At 41.4% G+C, this 21,289-nt stretch overlaps 2 long non-coding RNA genes across 2 annotated transcripts; one reads left to right on the top strand and one right to left on the bottom strand.

Moving 5' to 3' along the window:
- The first annotated feature begins 6,827 nt into the window (after positions 1–6,827).
- On the top strand, positions 6,828–9,890 carry LOC107216324. Its single transcript, XR_001525487.3, has 3 exons — positions 6,828–6,990; positions 7,388–7,530; positions 7,720–9,890. It is a non-coding gene; the product is annotated as an uncharacterized LOC107216324 (long non-coding RNA).
- Positions 9,172–12,792, bottom strand: LOC117243732. Its single transcript, XR_004495579.1, has 2 exons — positions 9,881–12,792; positions 9,172–9,588 (listed from the first exon to the last, which is right to left on the bottom strand). It is a non-coding gene; the product is annotated as an uncharacterized LOC117243732 (long non-coding RNA).
- Between the last annotated feature and the right edge of the window lie 8,497 nt (positions 12,793–21,289).

The raw sequence follows: 21,289 nt of genomic DNA, 5'->3' as shown, positions 1-21,289 counted from the left end.
GCAATTGACACATGGATCCTGATTCTCATTTATTCAGTCCCCTTCTCAGTGCAGACTGGAAAAGCTCAGTTCTCAAGATGAGCAGCTAAACCACTGGGCATGCCCTGAGGGACACACCTGGAGCTCTTGAGAGTGACTGTGTGCAATAACACCACCTAATCTCTCTTGGAAATGGACTCAACTCAATCAGACCTTTCTGTGGCACACTTCTGGTCAGCAGACTGCTCCAGAACCTCCTTCAAGTACTTAAGCATCTTCACCTAATTTCCAGAGGAAAAAGAAAATCTCTACAGTGAGCATGTAACAATTTCTTCCTGCCTTAGTTTGGTTTTTTATTAAAAAATTGCCTCCCCCAACTATACCACTGACCCTGCTATACTCAATTTCTACAGCCATGTTCCCTCTTATGTGTCAGAATGAGCAGATTTATGTTCTTGAGTTTCTGGATTTAAAATAATCTGCATGTCCAGAGCTGTACACATGTGTGTCATGGTGTGTTCTCACTTCTTACTGGTTCTTCAAGACTAAACTGCTGGGAATGTGTCTTCTCACGAGTCCTAAAGCACACATAAGGACTCCCTTCAGCCCTTGGTTACAGTTTACTGAATTGGGAGTTGCACTTCACCTGTTCCTGTGCCAAGGTGAGAGAAAAGGTAAACATGTTTCAGCGGCTGGGAAAATTAAACCCTTCTTCACCTTACTTTTTCATTCTGAACGTAAGGACTGTTCTGCTTGCCTAAATTCCCATATTTTTCCTCCTTTCACAAGGAAATAGTTCAGTTCAGGCAGTTGTGAGAGGCATTTGGAGGAGGAACAATCAGAAGAGGGTTTCATGTTGCAGCGGCTTCCTGAGTGAGAGAAGACAGGCACGGGAAATAATAACTCTGCTCCAATGTCAGGGCTGAGGAGATTTCTATTTCCAATTTAAATGTAATTTTAAGAGCTCTTTGTAGCAGCAAGGGTTCACTTCAAGAACCTGGAGGCTTAGTACACAAATTGTGTAGTCCACAGAAAGGTTCCCATCAATTTCAGGGTGACTTGCCTTATGAATGTGTGCTCTTATGCTGCAATCAGAAATGAGAGAGCACTTTAAAAATGCTGGTGCTGTGCAATATTTATGGGGTTTTTCTTCCTGCATCATTCAGTTCTTGCACTCTTCAGGCAATTCCAAGAACTGCTCATCTGTAGATTGTGATGCTTGGTTTTCCTTTCTCTTTTTTTTGGGATACCAAAAGAGAGACTGGTAAGGAGATCCTAGGAACATGGTAAGAAGACAAAATCTGTTTTGCTGGGGTTTGACAGTCTTTTGTTGATTCAAAATAAATAAAGAAAACTTAATGGTTGAACAGCAAAATAACAGACTACCCACCAATGCAGCACACTGTGATTTGACATACTGTAATTCCTGTAGCCTTCAAAAGGTAAATATGTGCTCATCATACTTCCCCACATAATGTTTAGAAATCCTCACTGGTGTTTTTTTACAGTGATTAATTATGCTGAATTATCAGATGGACTAAAAAGGAAAGGATTTTTATTCTGGAAGGACAACTCACTGGCCAAAAGAAGGAGAAAATTAAACACTCTGCAGGCTTTTCAACTTCGAATATCAACAAAGTTCTTCTAAATAAATTTGGCAGTAGAAAAGACAGACAGACAGTCCTGAGAAAATTCTCACTCTAACATGTGCTTGAAAGGTATCCAGTCTGGAAAATGGAGGACTCTCCAGACCAAGAGAGATGAAATTTGCAACTCAGGTCGTGTCCTAGTTTTTCACATATACAGCAGCATTCACTTGATTTCCATAAAATATCAGGTAGCTGAAGCAACATTCACAGCACATCCTTCCAAACTGCTTACAGCAGGATTTCTGAAGTCTAGTAGATATGAACTCTAAAAGTAGATATGGTGTTCCTCCACTCTATCAATGCTCTGGGCTGCAACCAGCAAATATTAAGAAAACATGGACAAATAGGAAATGCCATCTTTGCTTTCACTCTTGGCATTAGAGCAGTGAAATCCAGATATGTGGAAGCAGAGTGTGAGGCTGTGTTTCAACGTCTCTCCAGCTGTATGAAAAACCCTGGTTTGCTCAAAGAGCCACCCAAGGGGATAACTTACTTTTTTCTTCAAACATTTTTCTGTGTTTTTATTACTAAAGGGGAAGTGCTGCAGGACTTATTTAGGGAGTGATAGTGGATGACAGATTAAATATGAGCTCACAGTGAGAGACTGTAGCACAAAGAGGCAAATACCATACTGGGATGTGGAGCAGAATTACTTGCAAGACTACAGAGGTAATAATTCCTCCATACATAGCCCTGGTGAGGCCCCTCTTGGAAAACTGTGATCAGTTTTGGGCAACCCAATATAAAAAGGAAGTCAATAAAATAGAGTGACTACAATGAACAGTGATAAAGATAAGAGGGTTGGAAGGTATGATGTATGAGCAAGAGAACCCAACTTACTAAACACCCAACTTACTAACAGAAAGTTAGAGGAAAGGAAAGGGCAAAGGGAGTAGTAAGGACATGACAATGCCAAAGTATTCATAGGTGGCTGGAAAACTTGACGGTGCCTGTAGATATATTTCAGAGATAGTGAGAAAAAAAATGTCATTTTTCATGGAGGATTTTAAAGTAAGTTTTAACAATTGCCTTGCTCCTCCTCATCTTACAGCTATATTTTGGTTACAGGAGGGAACAAAGTAATTTATTGAAGGGGAGGGGAAGAAAAAAAAGAGTATTTTGGAAAGAAAATAAGATTTTCTCTCATAAAAAACAAAAAAAACCCAAAAAACAAAACCAGAGTGCACACCTCCAAGTACACACACACATTCTTGCACACTCCCATATTTTGATTCCAAGGGGAAAAAAAAAAAAACAGCTCCATGGAGCATTATCAGCCAGCTCTAATCAAAGCCTGACATTCAAACTTAATTCTGTTCTTAAAGATGAGATTTTCTTGGGTAACTTTATCGCACTCTCAGGAGCCCACAGCTCATGTAACCACTCTGCTCTCAGCAGCCTGGTGTCTGTCACCACAAAAGGGCAGCACCGTGCTCGAGAAGGTTTCCTTCTGGATGATCTCCATCTGGGCTGGTGGTCAGGGAAGAGCAGCTGGCATCACTCTGAAATAAGGAGAGCTCTTAGATTTCAACCTGCTGAAGCCCAGACCTGCTTGGGTATCTCCAAGCACTCAGGGTAATGTAATTAATAACAAGGGGGCTGAGCCTGCCTGGGGGTGGAGGCAGCAACTGGAGCTGGAGTACAGGAAAACTGTCAAAGTCAGCACTGCATAATTCAGACAAAGCTGGTTTGGAGCTGGGGAGTACAGAAAAGTACTCTTTTGCACTGTTCATTCCCAGTCATAGCTTTGCATTAGCTCAGCTGCACACCTGCAATTAATACATGGAGCTGTCTTCTGGAGACAGTCTGTTTTATGATGTTGTTTGCATAATCCTTCCACCAGCTTGCCTGTTTCCTGGCAGTTTGTGACTTTCCTTCAACGTCCTAAAAAACTTTTCTGGGAAAGAAAAAAAAATACACTAGAACCAAATGACTTGTTTAACCATTTTTTTTCTCTCTCCCTCCAGTACTTTTTCCAGGACAACTAACAGAGCTGGAGCTTCCCACTTTGACTCAACAATATCTTTCTCCTTCCAACTATTCTTCTTTGGACTTGCATTGTGTTCTGCTTATAAATCTTCCACAGAAATCTGTTTGCTTTTCAAACCTTCAACTCCAAACACCATTCAGCTTTGGAATTCATTAGATTGCATTTATTTTCACTGTATATTCTTATAAATAATTCTTTCCAATCCTTATTCACTCTTTGCTCATGAAAGAATATTTTTTGTAGTTGTTAAACAGATTCTAAATCTCCAAAACAAATAATGTTCTCATTTTCTTCCCTGCTTTCTTTACCTGACCCTTAGAGTAGAAGTTGGGTTCAAACCTTGTTCCTTACCCCTTTTTTAATCAGAGAAGGAAAGATGGCCAGAAGGAGACGCTGCCATCTCTTTTGAATTAACTGTTTCGTTCTGGCCAGGTCAACAGGACACATTCCCTGCAAGGAGAGCTGTGATTGAGCAGGAGCCTGACACGGAGGAGCTGTGCAAGCACTGGGAACCCTGGAGCAAAAGCCAGGCCTGTCGTGCCAGCATCCCAGCTCAGCTGCCTTCCTCAGGGGCTGCTCAGCACTTTGAGAGCTACAGGCACCTGAACCACTGCTGGGAGAAATTGAGCAATGGCATCACAGCGGGATGAGTCCCAGAGTGCTCCCTCTGAAATTACATACTTTTAAACTAGAAAAAATATATCATTTAGAGGTGAATGCTTTTTTTTTTGCTTTTGCTTTTTTTCTTTTCTTTTTCCCTCTGCAATAGTTAGTGTTGCTTTTATTTGCCCTAAAGGAGCAAGGATACAGGAAAATGTTGCCACCCATGAGCATAAGTGGAAGGAAACTACAGCAGGTTCTGTTGCAAGATGGAAGCTCTGTTTAGGATCCCTGTTGTCTCCTTGGGGAGTCTTACCTGTCTTTACAGTGCCCTGTGATGGAAAGGGGAGCTGTCAATCCTGACTCAAAGGGACACAGCCAAAACAGAGCTTTTGTCTGCGTCCACATCAGCTGAGAAACACTGAAACACTTCCCTCTGCACATGCACAGAAAAATAACATCAGTGGTCTTACCAACATTGATATGTTCCAGGCCTGTAAAAAGCTGCATCCCAGAGATATCTGAGTCTCCATCCTGGACTTTGAATCCAATTGTGATTTCTTCTATGGTGTACTTTACCAAAACCTCTCATTCTCACTCAGACACCTATTTCTGGATATGTAGATGTCCAGCAGATTACACCTGGTTTGGATCCATATTTATTTCCTGCTGAATGAAGCCTCACTTGCAATAAAGTTTGGTCATTCACCCACATTTGGTCATTCCACAAAGGCTGAATTTGGTTAAAAAGGAAGCTAAAGATAGCTGCATGTCTAATGGGAAATCAACTGAGAATCTCCACCTCAGCTAATGCTGGATGGAAACCATATGAAAAGCCACAATAAATAATTTAGATATTTTCAGGCCATGATCAAATATTTGATAAAAGATATTCGATAAAGAATATTTGATAAAGGTATTTCCCTTTTTTTAACCCCAAATGGTAATCAACTACTAACATTGCTAAGAGAGATTATCATATCAAAAGACTTCCCTATTTATTTGCTTTCAACAGAACAAATAAGAAAAAAATTAAATCCTGCAATATTGTTAACACTAAGTCAGACAATGAAGAAGTCAAGACAATAATTCACATTCCCCCATTAGTGTGGTTGTAAAGTTAAAATTCCTGCACTGAGCTTTTATTAAATTTCTCAGTTTGACTTGCATATTTAGCTCAGGCACACATTGAATGTGGAGAGTCAAAAGGTGGAGGCTCAGAACTGACACTACATGACTGTTTGGAAGTCCAATACTGCTGCTAATACTGTGTTCAGGAGCATGTCTAATACAGAATAATTCCAACATCCTTTTAGGTATTATACACTTCCTTGATACCCATAATTGCAACTTGGTTGAAAACAAGTCAGGAACTCCAAGTCAGATGTTCTGAGAATCCCATTTATACATAAAAAAAATATTCTCTGGGAGGAAGTAAAAAACCCCTCTCCCCAGTAACCACAGTAATCACATCAACAGAAGCATGTGCAGTGGGCAGGGAACATTTTGAAGGCACAAGCCCATTAGCATTCTGGTCAGGACTGAGTTTATTAGGCATCTCTCCAGCCTGGGTAGCACTATGGAGGCTGTGTGCCTCGGGGGATGTCAGCTTAATGAGGTGCCCTGGCAGTGGAGGGGATGTGCACCTGCTGCTTGGGGACACGTGATGGGCAGATGCAGGAGCAGCAGAGTCAGAGCTGCCCATTTCCCATCCTCCAGAGAGGCAACACCCAGGGGGTGGACAGGGAGTGCACAGTCTGCTTAAACTCACCTCTGGGTGGGGATGGTGAAAGAGAGCTTTTTCTCCTTTCTCCTTTGGTACCCAGCTGTAAGGAATTGGCCAGACACAAGAGTGAGCTTGCAGATCATGGAGTTACAGAATGGGTTGGGTTGGAAGGACCTTGAAGATCACCCAGCTCCAACCTCTCTGTCACTCATCTGACCAGGCAGCTCAGGGCCTCATCCAACCTGACCTTGAACACATATAGAGATGGGACACTCACAACCTCTCTGGGGAACCTCTGGCAGAGTCTCACCACTGTCTTGGTGAAGAATTTCTTCCCAACATCCAACCTAAAACTGTCCTTTGCAGTTTAAAACCATTGCTCCTTGTCTGTCACTATCTGTTCAAATAAAAAGTCCCTTTCCCTCCTCTAAGCCTCCTTCAGGCACTGGAAGGCCACAGTGAGGTCTCCCCAGAGCCTTCACTTCCCCAGATTGAACAATCCCAGGTCTCTCAGCCTGTTTTTACAGCAGAGAAGCTCCAGCTCTCTGAGCACTTGTGGCCCCCTGAGGACCTGCTCCCATAGGTCCATCTCTTTCTTGTGCTGAGGACCATGGACAGGCAAGGGATGCAAGGGATCCCTAAAAACCTTCACAAGGGACATAACCATTCTAGTATAGGGTTGCCAGCCATCAGCTGGGTGAAGCCTGGCACCACTTCTAATTTTATCTCAAGAAGTCTCCAGCTGACTGGCTGAGGGGAGCTAAAGAAGGAAAGGAAATGTCAGCTGTAGCCACAGAAAAGCAAAAGCATTTGTTCCAGGAATACCTTCATAAAGACCACATTAACAAATGATGGATGTTCCAGGAGAGAAAAGTTCACAGTGTCCTGGAACTATTTATATACTTTGATACAAAATAAAATCTGGTGAGGCCCTGGAACAGGTTGCCCAGAGAAGCTGTGGGTGCCCCAACCCTGGAAGTGTTCAAGGCTAGGCTGGATGGAACTTTGAGCAGAAACTCTGTGGAAAAGGAGCAAAGACAATCCAGGTACTCTCTGCTCTAATGCCATGACATAAACCTGAGACCATTCATATTCCCTCTACAGATCCTGATAAAACATTGAGTTATTTGTAATTCATATAAGCACTTCAATTTATTTGGGGAGGCCTTCATTGTCCTTAGTTTTTCTATGTGTTATTACTCAAGCTCCAGGTAGAATATATATATTTTTTGGGGGGGGTGGTGTGGTGTGGTGCGGTGTGGTGTGCATTAGCACAGATTTGAAGGAAACATGTAGGTGGGGAGCATAATGCTTCCAATTGCAATGCACTAGCAAGCACAGACTACAGTAGTTTAGAGATTAAAAATAGGATCATTTGGATGTGTGGATTTGAATATGATTTATGGATCACTTCCAGAGACATTATTGTCGCTTATCATTCAGATGGCTGTGAAAGTGAAGACTATGTGGGAAATCATGCAAGAGATACATTGCCTGCAGAATGGGGAAAAACATTAAATCTTGGAGTTGCTGATGCAGCAATTAATATTGCAACCTTCACTGCCTTCAACGCACGGAAGAAAAGGGTAAGATAGCCTAGATGTCTGCTTCCCATAAATAACTTATCTCAAGTCTTAAAGGCAGAGACAGACTTAAATGTTGCACACTAAAGGCCCTTTCCAGTTTGCCTTGGAGGAAATGTTTATAATAAGAGCCACTGTTGAATCAAGAATTTGTACTCAGGACCCTTGGGCTGCTCAATCTTATACCTACAGGTCTAAAAGAGTCCAAAAACAGCAGGGTGACCACGACTTCAGCAGGCATGAATGGGAGGTGAGGAGGCGTGCTCTAGGACACTTGGCGTCTGAAGACCTCAACTTGAGCAGTAATTATAGAAGAACACAGTGTTCCACAGCTGAAATTCAGATGCAACCCTTTGGACACCTACATAACATTTTTCAGTGGTTTTTGTTTGTTTGTTTTGTTTGTTCTTGTGTTGGTTGGTTGTTTTTTTTTTTTGTCTCTTGTTAGCTTGCTCCAGAGCACACTTCAAGTGCCAAACAGAAGGAAACACTCGAACAGAACTCAAATACCTGGCTCTCCTTAGTTTGCTTAAAACAGTGGGATAATTCCTCCGGTTTCAGCAAAACTCACCCTGATTTACAGCAGCACAAGTGAGATTAGTATACTCTCACTTTTTTGTGTTTTATGTCCAACACTGTGAGGACAAAAAAAGACCCTTTATACCTGACCAAGCTGCCTGAAATGAGACCTTTAATTTGGCATATCCTTATTAACAGAAATTAATGAAAGATGTAGTAAAGCACACTCATTCCTCAAAGCAGCATACAGAGACAAGTAGTTTTAAACACACCTGCTAATAATTGTCAGAACAAAATCTCAGGAACATAGGACCAGCACCCCAATATCTTTGTCTTCTTAGTGGGTACTGTTTTGCTGAGAAAATTATGGCTCCTTAGTCAACACCCATGGTTACTCTTAAAAGCTTTTCTTTTTCACACATGAAACCGTAAAGTTCAAATGAGACTTTTTTGACCTCACACATTTGTTATTTGTGAGATGACTAATAAAAGTAATTATCAGTAGTCTTTGACAAGTGGAGTAAAAATCTGAACTCTTTGATGTGAGGAGAAAAATTGTGCATTTTTATCAAGAACTTTTATTTCTTTGGAGAATTGTCCCAATGGCTGCAATTTTAATAAGTCATTTCCAAAACTGAAAAAGTGGAGGCCCCTCAGAGAGGGAAATAGACTTTGCTCAAAAACATCAACTACAGCTGCCTCATAACCAGCTGTGAAGGTCAGAAATTATTTAAGGAATGCATGTTTGCAAACTTTTAATTAAAGAGGCTGAAGGCCAGTGCTAAGAAGGCAATCTAAGAATGAAATACTTAAAGAATGAATTCCCAAGAATTAAATAATAAGCTTAATTTAGCCTCAGTGTAGATTTCCACTGGTGTCACATATTTGGGAGACTGGAGTCTGCATGATGGGAGTGACAAGGTGAATTATAACCAGAATTATGGTCATACAATCAAAATGTGGATATTAGTACTGACCCAAATGTTGTCTTCTGAGCTGCCTCTTCCAGCAAGATCAGGTTTAGCAACACTTTTTCAGTGTGATGAGGCTCAGGGTAGTCACATCCTTGCCCAGAGAAGTGCAGTCAACCTGAGGCCAACCCAAAACAAAAAAAATCTACCTCTCTCAAAAGAATGCCTAAGAGTTTTATTTGAATTAGGGTTGAAATGCTTGGCCAGCAGATAGTAAAAGGGTGTACACCCAGCACAGAAGACATGAGACCATCTGGAAATCTTCCCTTCTCCCCACCTCCAAAAAAAAAAGAAAAAATAGAAAATGAAATAAAAGGAAAAAAATACAGTATGGAAAGTCCTAGTTAGTTCAATTAATTATCCACTGGCCATTTACTTAAGGGACTCGTTACAAATATATCCTCATCACAATGACAGGAAATCTATCTGAAAAGTCTGCAAAAAGGCTATTAATGAAGAGTGTTTCTAATGCCTACAAGCTGAAATACCTTTTCACTCCTTTCACCAGCAGTTCCTGTGGGTCATTTCTGGGGTCAACAGTGGTGTGCAGAGAGTAAAGACTCTGCTAGTGCTGGAGAAGGGGGGAAAAAAAAAAGAAGAAAAAAAAAATACTTCAGTTTTGTCAATCTTTTATCCTTCAACGATACACTAGAGGCTGACATTTAATACCCTAAGGATATAGATGTTTGAAAGCTGGTTATTGTAACAAAGGAAACCATCCAAACTCTGCAAGACCAAATGGATCAGATAAAGCTGACACTGAGATAAATCTGTTTTACATCCATTCTTGCAAAAGTTTTGCTAATCTACGTAGTTATATCTTTCCTGGAGCAAAAGGGAAGGGAGAGAAAAAAGAACCTTACATTATAGGAAGTCAACATGCTCCCCTATTTGTAATCTCCAAAGTGTGAGAATCTCATGGTCAGAGAACATTTTCCTCACAGATCATGGGTGAACACTATAAAAATGAGAAAGATTAAAAAAAAAAATGAGAAAAGCCATGAGAGTGGGAGAGGGTATGAGGACAAACATGCATCATGCTCTTTGTGGTTGAACTTCCATGTTAACATAGATTGTGTTTGTTTGTTTAACACATGAATCTTTCGGATCTTTCATAGACACAGACTCATCTTCCAACCAGTCAGAAACTTTAACACCTACTCTTCATTATCCAGTATTTATACCGCCAGATTGGACTTTCATATGGAAGCCTGGAGCAATGCTGGTACAGATGGCAAGATGACTCTCAAGAGATTGATGACTCTGAAGAAATACACAGTATTAAGTCAGAAGGTGCAAATGTTAACATTCCAGTGTAGAAAAGAAATATTCCTTGCATACGCTTCCCAGGTTTGTTTTCTCATGCATTACAAAGAGAAAGAAAAAGCCCTCGACACACCTCGTAGCTGGCAAACGAATGATAAATTTACTTTAGTTTCTTTTGTATGTCAACTGTTCATGCCTCAGGTACTTAACCTTTACTTTAAAAACATGGTTCAGATCCTAGCCTTGAAGGTGGGTGGGAAGGGGGGGATGGTATTCCTGTAAATGTTTCATTTAACAAAGGCAGTACTATAAGAAGGTTCAGTGGTGAGACTCTGAATGGTATTTATTGTTTCAGATTTCAGGGCTCCCATACATCTGCTGCCTGTCAAAGGCAGATACCACATTCATAAAACAAGTGCCCTGTCTGAAGAAAAAAAAAGGAAAAAAAAAAAAGGACTCTCTTCTCTGTACCTCAGCCTCCAGGATTATGTGAGATGGGAGGTTGCAAGAAGTAGAAGTTCTAATTTGTCCTAAAGAAGATCAACAAAAAAAATCAACTTTTATGAAAAAAAAAGTAAATTTTACTTTTTTTTAATAAAATGGTTGTGGGCCCAGATGCAACAAAGCATTTTAAGAACAACCCCTATTCAGAAAAACTCTTAAACATGTTCTTATGTGTCTCCATGCTCAGCAGAGTGCCTAAGAACTTCCTTAGCTGAAGCAGAGACCTCAAGAAGAACCATTTCTATTTACACTAACTAAGCAGCTCATTTTACCAGGCCCATTACATGATTCCTGACTTTATTAGGTCTGGAATGTATATTTCACCCATGGTGAGAAACATGCTCATTCATTTCTTATGATATCATAGTCTTCTCCATGGTAATCTGGTGCTATGTGAGGAAAAACAATAGAAGAGAAAACTTTTCATGCCGAGATGAAGACGGATAAGGAATTATGTTCAGCCGGGTGGGAGAATATATAAGAGGAACAAAACCACAGAGCCTCTGATTCTGAGGATCTGATTTATTTAGTATCTGGCATTGGCCATAAAGTGTGGGCAATGAAAAGAGGAGCTGACCTCAATGCCTCCTTAGCAGCAATCAGAAATTCATTTCAGTGTGTGAGCATTTAATTAGCTTCACTGAGTTTACAAGACCTTCAGTCATTTTAAGATACTCGAGGCAACTATGCCACACATAAGATTACCCTGAATCTGGAATGCCAGCCACTTAGGAGGAATGTCTGGAGAGTTTTAATTGAAGGGGACTCCTTTGTTTTTATATCCATTTGATGTGCCATTACCATTTCCTCCACCACTAATTTACACCGAGGGACTCAACTACTCCAAACAATTGTTTTAATCAGTAAATCACAGAAAACCTTCAAGAAAGTTTAAGGTTGTTCTGTGTCTATGAAAAGTCAAATGGCACCATTAAATTTTTAAAGCTAATCTAATCGTTACACAGTGCAGCCACTGCACCACTTCAGGCATCTGGGGAGAGTCATCACCTTCCCCTTTTTCACAGAAGACCTGAAATATATCTGCTGCATGCATTTATTGCATGCATACAATAAATATATATGGAATGGGATTAACTAACAGGAGGCAATTACTAATTTTATTATGGCTTCATGAGGTCTGTATATCAAGCTCCTCTCCCTGGCAAGGATGAGGAATTGCTAAATACAGCTAATTTCTGGGCTGATCTTATTTATATACTGGATGCTAATCCCCTTCACATATCTCATGTGCTTCTTTCTTCTCAGAGATACTGTCCCTCAGTGACCTCCTCCCAGAATTTCATTAAATGACTTCAGCCTCAGTAAATTACAGCACTTTAAAAACATTGAGTTTAGCATATAAAAAGAGAGAGAGAGAGAGAGTTTCTGTATGCTGCCATGGGATAAGGTGCAGTGAAAATCCCATACAAGCTGAACTGTACTTCCTAATCAAATGGGTGTAACAGATGGCTGCTAGAGCAAGCCATCACAATGGAAATATCTGCAGTTCTCATGGTAACGGAATCTGCCAGGTCTGAGGGATTTGCTGTTTTCCAGGACATCTGAGCTGCAATCTCTTTCGAGCTGTCTAGCAGTCTCAGTCTCGCTCTCTCTCACTCTCTCAGCATGATGGAGATAGAGTTGAAAGGTGGAGCCTGATTTTGCATTCCAGCTGTGATTAAAGACACGCACACACAAGCGCACACACAAACGCACGCGCGCGCACCAACAGAATCAATAGCACTGCATATTCATTATGCTATCTAGAACCTCATTAACCACTCAGACAGAACAGCAAGGAAATTTTAATATTCCTCCTTCTTTAGGGAGGAAAAGAAAGAAGTGTAATGGGGGAAGAGGGGAGGAGAGAGGAAGATAGCATGTATGTGGGGAATTAAGATTCATGAGACGTACCTTTTAATAAAGATATGGAGCAATGTTAAAACTAGCAGTTGTTTCCATTTCATGGCAGTATGTCAAGATGACTTAACATAGCAGAGTGAAACATCTGGCCTCAAAAAAAAAAAAAATAAAAAAATTATTATGTCAAATTTCCAAAACATAATATTGAATCTATGGAAGAAGGAGAAGGAGAAGAAAAAAATAGAGCAACTGTGTACCATAATACTGAGTAAAAGCATGTGACAGACCTCCTGGTACTATGTAATTAGAAAGGCGATCCTTCTCGTAAGGTGTAGGATAGCATAAAGACAATGAGCTTTAATTATAAATCCAAAGAATTGGGTTTAAACCCGCAGGGCTCTCTTAAAAGGTTCTTGTATTTCTGCATGCAATTCAGAATCATCAGCAGGAAGAAAATAATCATTCATGAGACTTTTATTAAAGTCTTTTCCTTCAAATCCCTATCAATTTAAAGAAATAAGAAGAAGCATACTGCCTTCTTTGCTAGACTACCTGCTAGAAAGCACACAGAGGGTTGATTCACAGCTGCCTATTCTCTTGGGTATTTGAGCCTGAAGATCAGACAACATGTAAGAATTCAGCCGTGGCTCAAAATGGAAACAAAGAGGACCATTCTTAAAGCAATGTGAAATGAAAAACTACAGGCTGTAGACTGTAGACCTTAGCATGCTGATCCACCACATTGTCCTTGAGGGCACTAAAGTTAAATACATCTGACAGCCAAAGAGACAGGAAAAATGCTTTCCAGAATAAAATGACCTGATCTCCCTTTTTTTCATCATGTAGAATAAGCCAGGAAAAGCAAGCTCCTCAAGTACTCACTCAAGAACTGGGTATTCTGAGGTGGTGTTGTCTACCTATTTGTGCATCACTGAAGAACATTTTTATGTGCTTTTTCCTTGCAGCCTAAAATGCTTTCACCACAACTGCACTCCTCTGTGGTAATGGCTTCTGTATAAGGAATTTAATTCCTATGTTGTCTTGGTTAGTTTCAAAAAAAAGGTATCTAGAATTCTCTCGCAGCAGCACTGCATTACACCTCCAGGGCCCTCCAAACCTGTCAGCTAGTTAGAAATGACTGCCAGTGCCAAGAAAAAAATGGCTGCAACAATAGCAGAAAAACAGTGATAACAGCTCGCAGTCAGCACCAAAACACTTGGCAACCTGAGGGGTACAGAAGGTCACCTCTGCTCATAGCAAGCAGTGGCTGGAGCCACCAGCAGCTCCTCGCAGTTGCACCAGGGCTTCTCATGCTGCAAGGTGCAGGTGCTCAGTGTGAGACAGCAGTGCTCAATTCCACGCCTGCTTTCTGCCACCTTCGTGCAAACCACGCAGCACAATTGCTCCTTCATCCAAATGGGAGAGTAGTCGCCCCTGGAGTGAACTTGGGATGATTTTCAAAAGAATGTCATATCCAACTGAGTGAGTAGAAGATTTCAGTTCTCCTCTTAAAGTACAGCAGCTGTTCACAGGAGGAATAAATGGTGCAGAGTTTTACCTTTTGTCAGAGAGCAGCTCTGGGTGGGATGAGGGGGTAATAAAAGAACATGGAGAGGTAGTTCTGCTCATCATCCCGTTATCTGAGGCACTGTGTTTCCCCATAAAGTCAACAGAGATTGTCAATGCCATGGTCACACACCATTTTTAATGTTTCACTCAGCACTGTGAAGACGTGCATTCAGCAGAATCAACCCTCAATGTGGATGGTTAAAAATTACTTTTACTCAGCTTGGAATGTATCCAGGGTTTAACACTGTGATTCTTGCAGCAACCATCCCAAGCCTAAGCAATGACACAAGAATCCAAGGAAATCTTTTACACATTCTTCCTTGATAAAGCAGCCCTTCAAGTAATTGACTGTTGAACATTGCACTGCACTGCTGTTACACTGTACTGCTAATATTTATTAAGAAATCAGAGTGCTCCTCGCTGAAGAGTTTGTGGAAAGTTCTGACTCAGACCCCATCCACGTGCTACACAGTGTGATCAGCGCTGCTCCAAGCCACGGGGCCTCACATGTGGAATTCACCCATCCCTGGGGTCTGTTTGCTCTTCCTCAAACAACAGACCTTAGCTGCCTGCAAAGTGCTCTCTTCTGCAGACACCATTTCCTTTCATTCAGGTGAAAAGTCATTTTTGCTCTGTCTGCTGACTGTCCCCAGATGGTGGACTCATAAGCCTGACCCTGCTCACCTTGCTTGCTCACTCCCAAGCACTACTCCTCCACCAGGCTAACAGGTCTGCTCTTTTCTCGAATATGACATTTCTAGGAGATCAGGACAAGAAAGTACCCTTGACTGTCTAAAAGTCTTTCTTTACCCCACTCAGAGCTCAAGCATCTGACCTGAAACATTAGCTCGCTGCCCCAGAGCCCACACACATCTCATAGGCCTTAAAAGGGTCTCTTTCACCCAGTATTACTCACACCTACCTAAAATGCTGTCCAGCTTGAGCCCTGACACAGGCTTCCAGCTGGGAAAACTCCACCATGCACCTCTGATGCAGGAGACCTGGTGGCTCCAACAGACCTCATGGTTTCCAGTAAAGCTTAAGTAATCCCCAGCCACACTCTGCTAATCCCCAAGGTAGATCAGAGGACTGCATTTCAATTTTAGGGTGTGTTTATGACACGCTCTTAACAGCAGAAGCTCTGAGAAATCCTGAGTTTCAGTCAGTCCCAGATGGCTCTTGGTCCCCAGCTGACCCTGGCCCAGACAGAAAAATCATCAGCACTTAAAATTAGTGGGGTGGTGCAAGCTGGAATCATAAAACTCTGAAATAGACCCTCTTGCTATTTCAGTTCTAATTGCGCTCTTTGCTGCCTGGTTAGCAGACATTTTTCAATCAATTGCTGTGTTTGTGCTGACAACACCAGATCACAAGAGTTGCTCTTGTCATTTCAGTGACCTCCATCTTCAACTCTTCTTGCTTTCTGGCCAGGAGCTGCAGGGCCTTGTTTCCAACACCCACAGCCACAGAGCAGGGCAGGAATCTTCCCATGCCCATCAGGCCAGGATTCCCAGCTTGCCCCTGCACATCAGCTAGGGATCTGACCTACAGTATTTACATGAGGATATGATTTGACATTTTAACCACAACAAAAAAATACCTGAACATCCCCTTTTTGCTCAAAGTTGATCCTTCCTGGAAATTTCACACAGAGATCCCAGAACTCAAATTCCTCAGCCCTGTGAGCTTTTCCCTTCCCCTGCAGGGGCTTCACAGACTTCACATACCAGAGTGAATCTGCTCCAGTCAATCAGCTCCTGCAGTCCCCTGCATGTTGCCAGCACCTGCTAACAGAGGGGACAACAGAGGGGAGAACTCTAAACCCCACCCCTTCACACATAGTATTGCCTTATTCTTCAAAAATACAGCTCAGTGCAGGATGCTCCATTACAGGATGCTCCTATAAATACACCACACTTTCAGATGGAGGAAGCAAGCATGCTCTACTAAATATTTTAGCAATGAAGTGGCATGGAGTCCTTAATGCTTGTCATTTTTTAACGTAAGGATCACTCCATCAGAAGGTGCTCTACACTCTGGGGAAAAAATGTGCATTCTAACAATAACAGGACAGACAGTGGCCAGCATCTTATCAGTATTAATTTTCCTTGAAAACATGTGTGTTTCTTCCTCTACTCCACCACCTAATGTCTGGAAGCACTTGATTTAATAAGAAAGTTCATAATGTCAAGTTACAGACACCATGAGAGGGAAGCCTGGTAAAGCAGAATTGGCAAATAAACAAATTATTAAAAAAAAAAAATAAAAATCTTGGCTATCTCCTAGATAATTTCTTTTTCCTTTGTCCTTTTTTTTTCTTTTTAAGAGCTTTCCTCAGTATGTTCATCTCTGTGGTGGTGCAGGAGTGCTTGTGAGGATCAAGGTGGGGAAAGCAGCAGAGCATGGTGGTCTGGGAAGCAGCGTGCAAGCAAAGAGTGAGGGCATGCAAGCCTCAGAGATGGCTCTGCTGGCACTAACCGAGCTGTTTTATGGGGATAACACTGATTGCTGAGCACAGTAATGCTGTCAAGACTAACTAGGGCTGCCTATAACAGGGACAAAGAGAAGGATCGTATGTTACAGCATGCCTGAAGTCCAGACAGAAGAGCTCCATGGCAACATGCAGGGATCTGTTATTCTTCCATTTATTCTCACGTGCAGCTCCTGGCATTGATGTGATCTCTATACCATGAGGTAGGGAGGATCTCAGCTGCTCTTTCTCACCAAGCTGCCAAGCTGCAGCTCTTTCCTCAGCCTTATCCATCCTCATGAGTTGAGAGGGTAACATGGCTTAGATAAACTTCTCTGGGATGCCTTATGAGATGAAAGAAACTCCAGAGGATGGCTTCTGCAGGACCTTGAAAGATTTTTATTTTCTGTGGCAAGTGAGCAATAACCTCAAGCCTGCAACGTGTAAACTCTTGCTGATAGACTTAACTTTATGCATGTGATGATTTTGAGAAATCAGATATTTCACAGTCATGTGCACACACAGATACACAAAAGAAAAAGTCCTGGTCCCATCCCACACATCTTCTCTTGCACCAGTTTGAAAACTGTTTTCAATGACTGGAACAAAGATCATACCATATTTCCTTTAGATAATGGAGGAGAAGAACAGAAATCAGGACTGTGGCAAGTGCAATATTTCATTCTTTCCCTTTCATACTCAGCAGACTTTGTAATCAAGCTTCCTCACTTGAAGACACCCTTCCTGCAAGTATGGAAAAGGGCAGCGCCTGTTTCTCAGATTTGTGAAATGTCCTCTTATCAAAACTGTTTTAAGAGACAAGACAGACTGTCACCTGCCCACAGGATGGGAGATGTGTTCTGCTGCTTTCCTGCAGAGGTGACCTTGGATCTCTCTGTCACTTCCAAAGCTTTATCTGTCTTGATCATTGAGATGCTAAGTTTGCAGGAGGAACAGAGAAGCAATTTTTACTGTATGTAAAGAATACAGCACAATGACACCATCTCAGGTGAGGTAATGTGTCCATATAAATACTTTTGGGTTTTTTTTATGTAAAGCCTAAAACATCTGCAGAGACATCAAAAGAGGAATGAGTATGCTGCATAGGAACACAATGCAGCTGACAACGAGCTGATCTAAGATTACTTGAAGTTCTCTTGCAAGCTCTTCCTCCCACCACTCATGTGTAATGTCACTTGGTCAAACCCTAAACAAAGGTGGCACAATACAAAACAAATATCTGTGGTTCACAGGGAGCATGGAAGGCCCTGGAGACAGCACCCAGCAGAGAGGCAGAAAAGGGCCATTTCTAGCAGGAAGTGTGAAGAACTCACAGGGTTATCAGAACTGCACTTCTGCCTTTCAAATCTAAGGAGCAATCAACAGCAAGAGGGCACACTTAAGGACATATCCTTACTTTTTTATTTTTTTCATTTTTGTATATCTTGTGCAATAAATAAACCTTCCTATTTCAACATTTGGCAAGGTGACAGGCTCTAAAATGGAGCAGAAGAGATAATTGATATTTGCAGGAGAAGAAGATGCAGTTAAAACAGGCAAACACTACTCCATTAAGAAGAAGTTCCTATTGAAAAAAGATTATTATCCAGATCCCAAAGTTGACACCTGAAATCAAATCACTTTTAATGGATAATGTGAAAATTATTAGTATGAGGGAGAAAGCCATTGCAGACCTTGCACTCTGGATTATGGAAGAAACAAGATTTGCTTCTGACCTCGCTTTTTGTCAGCTTAAAACAACAAAGATATCATGGTTTACTCTTGGTAAGCTGAACTTTCCATAACAGCAAGGTTTTTTTCCATGCACCCAAATATTCTTCTGCTCTGAACTGGAAGAGGATGCTGGATTGTTTAGAAAGAAGCTTCCTCCAGGTCTTGGTTCCTGTTGTGCTTAGCTCTTTTCCAGAGGTCTTAATATACATACACCCTGCACAGGGACAAGAAAAGGAAAACATTTTTCACCTGAAAAGAGGGTCTGGAGGAACAAAACTGTCTGGAATAAAAGCTGACAAGCCACACTGCAGAGCAGTTTGCTTGCACTTCTAGTCCAACTGATCAGGCATGCTGAAGTATTTACATTTCCCATCTGAATAGCAGTCCACATTGTTGTAGCTCACAGGAGGGTTTTCGGCTTCTGCCAGTCTAAATAGAATGATTCAAAACTGAATCATTTCCTGCAATTTTATTTCATAGCTGAATGCACACCATAGCAAGATAAGCCCACAAACACATGGAGCTACCTCCAGAAAACCATCCAACCCTCTGGGCTGCTTCAAGTGGAAGCCCTAAATGACTAAAGTAGGTTCTGTTATTATTATGGCACAAAAGTACTCCTGCAGGAGATGGTCAATGGCCAGTAGCAGCTGAGACAGTGCAGTAATCACATGGCAACTGGATTTTCCACCGATTGCCAGAGAAGAAAGGGATGCTTCCCGAGCTCCATCTCTCAGCTCTTTTAACTGAGGATCAATATCACAGAGACAGAGGGAGAGAGAGACAAACAACCAGCAAACGGAAAAGCAACTGCAGCCTGCCACATTCGCGGGGAAGGGAGATAAAAGCCTGCCGCACTCTGAAATCTAATATGCCCAGTCACCTGGAATGAGTGTCTCCTGAAAAGGGCAAGCCCGCTCAACAGCCTCAGCCAACCCCCCCCTTCCAGAACTGAAGCACCAGGATCTGGAAATCTTTAGCCTTATTAGGCTCATTAAAAGCTAACTAGCACTTAGAGCTCACATGAGATGAGGTGTCAGCAGAAGCAAGACCCTGTAAAATACGTGTGTAACCCATGTGCTGCAGAACAGTCTCCATCCTCCAGCTGACACACGTTGTCTTTTTAGGAGAAGATCAGGGATTGTGCTGCCTTACCCCTTGCAGGAGCCAGAAAGCAGTTTTTGGGGCACTGAAGAGTCTTCTGAAAAACACCTCAGCAGCAACAAGCTCTGCCAGAAGACTGAAGTTTCAGACCAATGTAATGTGCCTTTAAAAAGTACCATGTCTACGCTACTGTATTGCTTACTTTCTGAAGCTAAGCCAGAGGGATGTACATAGTAAGATCTTTGTCTCATTTCAGGGAGGATACAGGATAAAGATTCTGTGCCAGTAATCTTCCCTGGATTAATGGTTTCTCTTTTATCTGCTGTATTTCTGCTCAGATGTCTTTGCTCTGAATGAGTCAGTGGAATGCAAATGATGGGTACAGTCGGTCTGAAAATATTTAAATCTAGCTTTTCACTGCACTGCAGGTTTGTGGGAAAAAAAAAAAATACTCATATATAAATACACATGCAGAATAAAGGGCAGATGAAAATTACAGATATATCAATAATGAAAAAAAAGCCCCCAGTGGTGGGTCAAATTGACAAGAGATTAATTTTTCTGTTTCCTCTTATTTTCTATTTTTTTTTTTTTTTAAATACCAGTGTTTAGCTGCTTGCTATGAATGGGTGAGTAAAATCTGCAACACTCCTTTCCTAAGCCTCAGACACTAGACAAAAACGTATCTGTGGGAATAGGAACCTGATTTTATTCAGGCTGCTAAATGCCCAATCTTTATTATCCGAAAAAGATAGCACTAAAGATAGCACTTTTTATACTGACAAAGGATAAACCAGACAGCACAGACATGATTTCTCTGGATTTTCTCCCTTTGCTTCTTCAATGACAGATTTCAGGTTTTTTCATTCTGCTGGGATATGGTTCCTCTCCTCTTCTGCTTAGGGCATGAGTTTTTCTTCTAGCAAGTGATTGCATCCCATAACCAGAAGGTTAGGGGGGTTTTTAGAGCTTCAGCTCTGTTAGGGAAGCCAGGAGAGAAATTATGGGGCTTTGTCAAAGGTTTCAGCAGGAATTGTCCTCAAATGGTGGCTGCCCACAGAATTTTTACAGCCTAAAGGCAGCCCAGAGGGTCTCCAAAAGCTCTCGTGTACTGCAGGAAGGAGGAATTGGAAGGGAATGACTGGATAATTTCCTGGACTTTTCCAAATTCTGTGGGAGCTGGCTCCAACACAAAATACTCATTCCAAGGGACCATGGGCTGGGGAGAGCAGCAGCTTTCTGACCAAAGGTGCTGCAAAGAGCAAACTCTGCAGCAAGAAAGAAAACACTGATATTAACCTGGTGACTACTACTGTATTCACCAATAAATCAAACAGCACTGTAAGTTGTGCAATCAGAATCATTTGCAAGAGAGTACTAAGCCCTCTAGCCCATCATAAAAGCAAGGAAATTCTCCTTCTGAAAAGCTGCCTATAAATCCAGCTGCAACAAAACAAACAAAACAAAGACTCATATTGTCTACCCAATCCATGTGGGACTTGAGAATTAGTTAGCAGAAGGAATTGGCCTTTAACAAAAAGCAAGATATTTTTATTTTGATGGCTTTTTAATAAACCACCTTTTTTTCTACGTTTTCCTTTAAAACAATTTTAAAGCATTTTATATTGAATTTATATTAAGTTTGAATTTTAAAATCTAATTTAATAACATCTCTTAATTTAACCCAGGATTGGTTTTCAAGATGGAAAATAAACTAGGCTGTCTGCTGGTTTTCATTGAAAGAATACAGAGACTCTTATTT

This window comes from Parus major, chromosome Z (assembly GCF_001522545.3).
Source record: "Parus major isolate Abel chromosome Z, Parus_major1.1, whole genome shotgun sequence".
NCBI classification, from domain to species: domain Eukaryota; kingdom Metazoa; phylum Chordata; class Aves; order Passeriformes; family Paridae; genus Parus; species Parus major.
The sequence above is the reverse complement of the archived record's forward strand: the minus strand, read 5'-3'. Positions and strand labels throughout refer to the sequence as shown.